At 42.4% G+C, this 6,512-nt stretch overlaps 1 long non-coding RNA gene across 1 annotated transcript; it reads left to right on the top strand.

The window, feature by feature from the left end:
* Positions 1-2,770: 2,770 nt before the first annotated feature.
* On the top strand, positions 2,771-5,127 carry LOC115945756 (uncharacterized). The gene is made up of 4 exons (XR_004079999.2): positions 2,771-2,894; positions 4,223-4,298; positions 4,428-4,502; positions 4,677-5,127. It is a non-coding gene; the product is annotated as an uncharacterized lncRNA (long non-coding RNA).
* The last annotated feature ends 1,385 nt before the right edge of the window (positions 5,128-6,512 follow it).

Raw genomic sequence — 6,512 nt, forward strand, 5'->3', positions numbered from 1 at the left:
CATACGACGTTTTCTTCTTGGGCACTGAATTGCCAAGTTTGTAGACATACTGAAATTTCACTTTGTATTGCCATCAAATTTAGGGCTTGTTTGGTTGTTTTGGTTTGTTGAGGGTTTTGTTTTGGTTTTTTCTTGGTGTTTTTTTCCTTTTAAAAATGGAAGAATTATTCTTTCAGCTTTAAAGATATTTTGGTTAATTTGCTTTTCAGCCTAACTGTTAAAACATTCTAGTAAAGCATGAGCTCTCCAGTCATGGTACTAGTTGGCAGAGGCTTGTATAATTAAAGTAGTCAGCCTCTATGTATGTTTAAAAGTGTGGATTTTTGGTGGTTTTTGCCTTCTAAGGTAAAGAAGTTTGTAAGGCTGGAAAATTTTAGCTTGGAGATGCCTGTTCTCTTTGTAATGTTGTTAACTCCCTTACCCCTCCCCTCCTGGGAAGATGCCAGGAAAAAAGTCAGGAACAAGGAGGGGATTACCCTAGTTTCCTAACATGTCCGCTCACCAGTCTTGCTGTAGTCTCATGCAGTGCAAAAGATGCAGTGCCTTACGGTGGATGATAAAGTTTTGTTCTCTGGAAGGGAAGAGAGAGAGGACATGTTCTGCTGCATGGATCCCTTCTGCCTTGCGCTCAGCCCTCTGGAAACCACATTACAGGCTCTGCTCGGCAGTGCTGGTAAAACCTCAGAGGAAAGCAGCTAACGCAGTTTCAACAGTGATCCTTTTGAACTCGCAGTTACTTCTCCTGGTATGGATTTAAACAATGCTGTTTTAAATACTGCATGAGGGACAATGTGGTGCTGGTTTAGGGTATTGAGTAATGTCAGAAAAAGAGTATTACATTAATGCAGTATCCCCATGAACGTTGCATCCATTATTGTTGCATCTTAAAAACAAGAGATAAGTTAAGCGTTATTTGGCAGCGAAGGTGTCATTTCCTTACATGTAAAGCTGTGGGTAACAGAGGAGGCAGGGTGATACCATGACTCAAGGGTTTGCCTTGCCTGAGTGACTAATGTGCAGTTGCTGAACTGCACAAGGCTCCCATGTGGGGGCCCGGCCTCGTGGCTGGTGCAGTCCGGGTAATCCCAGTTCAGCCATGGCAAAAAGCTGAGACTGGCAGGAGCAGAAAAGAAACCCTGACACCTCCCACCTGGGAGCAGCTTTAGAATTCCCATTTTTCAAGGTCAAGGGGGAGGATTGAAGCTCTTGGGAACAAGAAAGAAAACTTTATGCCAGGGAGGGAGGGGGAAAACAACCAATAAATACAGGAATGTATTTCCCATGCAAAAGATGTGGAAAAACAACTTAGCCTAAAAGTGGCAATTAAATAAATGCTAGTTCCTGATGTTCCTAGTTCCTGATGTTGCAGCAAGCAAGGGTGAGATTGCAGAGTCTTCGTGCACTGATTCTATATGTTAGATGCTGAAATACAAAAAAAAATTAATAATAAACCTAATTGTATTATTAAAGAGTTATGTTTTCTTTTGAAGGATTGGATCGTATCGAAAGTATCTTTATGATATCAAACACTTTGGTAAGTGGTCTTATTTCCAAGGCATGCATGAACAAAAATACAACAAATACCATAACCATACACAAAACAGAGGAATTACATACATGCACTATGATAAGCAGTTGTCATTTTTAGCTCACCTAAATAAAATAGACTCAATAGACATTAGAAGAGTAATAAGTAATGAGATTCAGAACAGTCTGCACTTACAAATTCATTACAGCAGAAAGTTATATGACAGCCAAGGAGCCTCAAGGACGTTGCTCATGAGATGCATCAGTTAATATATAAAAGTGCCCAGTACGTGTCATTACACTTTATGAGTCAACTCTTATTTTTGTGTATACAAAAGAAGAGCAGGGGGGGAAGAGCCAAGCTTTTGTCTCAAGGCCTGACTGTATATGTATATATATATATACATATAAGTACACAAATAAGGACACTGGAGGTGGCTGTGAGTTCTGTGGGAAGAACAACCTTTCAAAGCTTTATTTGACCTGGATGGATGGCAGGTCTCTGCTGGATTATGTGTGCATTTCAGGAATCCTATCTGCCTCTGGCACTGTAAGGTTTTTTCCATTACCTTCCAGAAGTGGGCTGCAGTATCCACTTCTGCCCAGGAGCAGATTAAAAGTCTGAAATCAGTATCTTGACACCCACTGGGACTAGACCCACCTGCTGCAGTCCTGTATGCTGGATGGGTTGTGTTTCTCCTCTGCCTCCTCAGAATACAAACCCCTTCTGCTGCTGCAAAGGGCACAGCGTGGTCAGTGCTTGGTGGAAAGCAGCAGGTAAGTCTGAGTCAGGCTAGGCTGCCAACTTCCTACTTTCCCTCTGAAAGTTTTTTCTTGCACAAGGTTTTAAACAGATCAAGATATCTGTGTTTTGTGGTTTATTTCCCTGCCCCCCTCAGGCTCTTGCACCAAGACACATGAGTCATCAGTAGATTGGCTTCGCTGAAAGATGCGCTACTGTCAGTGCCAGATGGAAGGTTACATTAGGATGTCATTACTATGGAGTCAAGCTCTGCACCCTGTTCTACCAGGAGAGGAAAAAAGAAAGGGATAGTAATCTTCTCTTCATGCCTGTGGGTTCTGTGGAAAAGTCTACAGTGATTTCCTCACACAGACTTACTTCACAGAAGCACTGGGGAGGAGGGGTATGTGTGTTGTGGAGAGAGAGAGTGTCTGGAAATACTGCTTTTTCTGATTTATGTCTTTAAACATTATATCTTTTTATTTTTATTATTGATATCTAGCAAACAGTGTGCTAGGTACTACATTCCAACGAGCTCAACGATCTCAGGTGATAATACACACGGGAAAAAGAGGAGCATAATGGGTTATAACCTGCCATAAAATCCGACAGGATTGCAAGCAAGGTGAGCTTTGCAAAAGCAGTTCCAGCTTCACATGTGTTTTTTCTCTTATTTATTATTGTCACTGCTAAACAAGCAGAAATACCTGACGCATTGGTTCTAGATGTTGCAAAATTATTTTCCTTCCAGACCACAGACTTGCATGACAAGTTTAGGTCAAAATCAGTTTTAAGTTATAAACTCCTTTCCAAAAGGAAATTTGAGCACAGGAGTGCAGTAATTGTATATCTTTTTGTTGGTAGCCAACTACCAGAGTCGACACGTTTTATAAAAAGTAATATTCCTTCTCTGTTCAGACACACTCATACTTATTTGACCTGGAGTCATAGGATGAGGAAAACACCTCCTAGTTTTTGTGTTCTTGAATTTTGTTCTGGAAGAGATGTCACAGAAAAGGCTTGGAAAGTTTAGAGAGAAAATAGGTGCCTCTGGATTAAATCACAAAACAGTGAATGAGCTTGCTTTATAATGTTTGTAAGGTTTGTAATAGCATCGATTAAAGCATTGTATCTTTTTATCATGTTTATCTACATACATCTGATTCTGATACAATTCTTTCATTTTGTTCAAGCCTGTTATCAACTTTCGGTTACAGACAATAGGGTTGATGTCCCACAGGCGCAGGCACACCCCTTAAGACTAGCTGAGCCTTTTCGGGTGCAACTCCCTTTTCATCTGTGTTTGAACCGAGAAGATAGGCAGAGTGCCTAAAGCTGTGATTCAGAGTATATCGCAGCAGCATGGTAACCCTCTTGCTGTGGGATTGCTATTTGGCCATTGACTTATGTGCTGGAGCAGGGAGAGGATGCAAGGTGAAGCTTTTCTTCAGGGATCTCCTCCAGATTGTGCTGTGGTGAAGAGGAATAAACTCAATAACCAGTGTGGTTTTTCCGTGTGTGCAAAGAACGGGAAATGATGGAGCATCCTTTCAGCCCTCCTGAGCCTGAGGGCTGGTGCCCATACACAAAAGCTTTCCACCACACTCAGGGCAGAAAAGATTTATTTGAGGTCTAAGTTAACAGCTTTCATGGTTTATCAGAACACTTGGGAGTTGACAGATTAAAGACTTGCTGAGTCAGCAGTCGTCTGCCAACAAGCAGATGCTGCACGGATGGGCGCTGTTTCAGTGTGCAGATTAGATATGTTGGATAGACTACACCCTTCCCACTTTTTTATGGGTCTGTAGGAAGCCTGACCAGTCAGCTGGTTTCACTTATACCATACTTGGAGGAAATTTCACTGGGATCCCAGAATGGTCTTTTTTCTGTACGCAAACAAATAGTTCACAAGTATTTCAGTGTAAAATTCTTCTCCCCTCATCTCTCTTGCAGGTAGGCAGTCTAAATGCAGATCCAAGGAGACACAAGGTCTCAGTTAGACGTACCTCAACGAAAGTAGTTATTCAAGGTTTGATATCTGTGCTTCTGCATTATATTTCACCTTACATTTGAAATGGCTTCCCCAGACTTGTCATCACAAAGAGGGGAATCAGCATCCTCCCCTCGAAGTCTGGAACTGACTTTCTTCTGTTTTCAGGCGGATTAAGCAAGCTACAGAACTTCCTGCACTCTGGATGTCCTGGTTTTGGCTGGGATGGAGGACACTGGACAAGTTAGTTTGCATTTTATTCTTTTTATCAGACTATTTTGAAATGGGAAGGCATGTACTTCTCATAGCGCAATACTTCTTGAGCCTGATGTATGCTGTTAACTAAAGAGCTGGGCAGACATGCGATAACTAGTTAGAGTACACTGACAGGTACAGTGGAATTTGGCTTTTTCGCAGGGCTAGTTACAACCTTGCTCATTTAGAGCACTGAAGGTAGAAGCCAACAAAGCCACCACCAACTCAACGTGGTTATCAAGTTATCAGCTACAGAGGAACCTGCTCCTGCAGCTGTGAAGAGTCCACACAAGGACAGTGGCACAGCCTTTCTTTGAGACACAAGACTCTGTCTTTAGCTCAAAGTATGAAGTCTGTCTATGGAGAGATTTTATTATCTGAGTACCCAGCAGTGGTTAATAAGATGTCTCAAGACACCTACTTCTTGCTTTCCCACGTGTGCTGTCCATCACCTTCTTCTTATGTACTCTTCTTTATTCCCTGAAGGCCATTTCTAGTATGGACTTGTCCCTGTGTCTCCATTTTCTCTGTCCCATCTTTCTGAGACTTTTCCTTCCTGAAACCAAGCTCATTTCCTCACCCAGCTAAGTCTCAGTTTTGAACTGAACTGCAATTGGTAATAGCAACGTATTAGGTGATTTCATGATAAATCCTTGTTTGAATCATGTAATTAAACCTGCCTTCTTTTATTAATCTGTTATTTTTCATGCAGAGGCACTGCTTTTTCAAAATTGTTTTATATTGATGGCAATCACCAATCCATACTTTGAGAAATATCGGAGTGCCTAAATAGCTATGCTGAAAGTGGAGTCAACAATGCAGAAGGCTGGTTTCTGTTGCTAATGTGTACTATGCTCATCTTTTGATGTGCCCTAATAATTGCCATTAGTATTAATTGTAGCGTCACACTCACACTGAGAGGAAAATACACCCTGTAGTGAGCCTGTATAGCAACAAGGAAAAGCAAGGGAGTTGGCAGATCATGGTCTTTGCATTTATGATGCTGGCTTTTGTATTCAAGTAATGTAAAATTCAGGGTAATGCAAAAAATGCCTCATTTAAAGAAGCTGAGAAATCTGGTTTCAATAAAACAGACAGTGTATTTCAGCTTTGACTGATATTGTTAGTACAGGATTTAGCAAAGACTAAAATAATTCCTCATTTAGGTGAATGCAGACATGTAAGTCTGATTTTTAAAACCAAACTAAGAACACATGCACCATTTTCAAAGGGCTATGTACTTTAAAACCTGGAGGTGGCTATTTCATAGCATCACAGAATGGTTCCTGTTGGAAGGGACTTCAAAAATTATCCAGTTCCAACCCCCAGCCACAGGCAGGAACACCTCACACTAGACCAGGCTGCTCAAAGCCCCATCCAACCTGTCCTTGAGCACTGCCAGGGATGGGACATCCACAGCTTCTCTGGGAAACCTGCTCACAGCACCAAGAGGGCTGGTCCTGTCCTCTCCACTGACCCCCACCCCTGACCCTGTGAACTCCCTGTTTACATTGTGCTGGCACCAGTGTTCATACAGCAATGGATTTAACAGACCGGGGAGCTACTCTAGCTGAAAATTAGCAGAGGAAAAAAGCTTTCAGCTGTACTAATTCCCTCATTCTGCAGAAGATGTAACTGTATAGGCTGCAGGGTTGGTGTGGAGGAAGGGTTGGGAACACACTGCCAGGAGGCAGAGTGGGAGCTCCCCACTTAGCAGGCACTTTCATGTAGATCGGATTAAGCAGGTTGTGAAAGTGTCATCTGAGTCCCATCTTCAAAAGAGAGTGGTATGCTGATGAGTTTAAGTATCACTGAAACCCGCAGCTGCTGGGGCCGAGATCCCAAGCCCAGCTTGGGCACAGCAGTATGCACTGATTGGTGTGTCACCTCATTCCCAAGCACTGGCTTGATGAGGGGATTGAGTGCACCCTCAGTAAATATGTGGAAGAAATCAAGTTGGCTGGGAGTGTTCATCTGCCAAAGGATAGGAAGGCTCTG

This window comes from Melopsittacus undulatus, chromosome 2 (genome assembly GCF_012275295.1).
Source record: "Melopsittacus undulatus isolate bMelUnd1 chromosome 2, bMelUnd1.mat.Z, whole genome shotgun sequence".
Taxonomy (NCBI): Eukaryota; Metazoa; Chordata; class Aves; order Psittaciformes; family Psittaculidae; genus Melopsittacus; species Melopsittacus undulatus.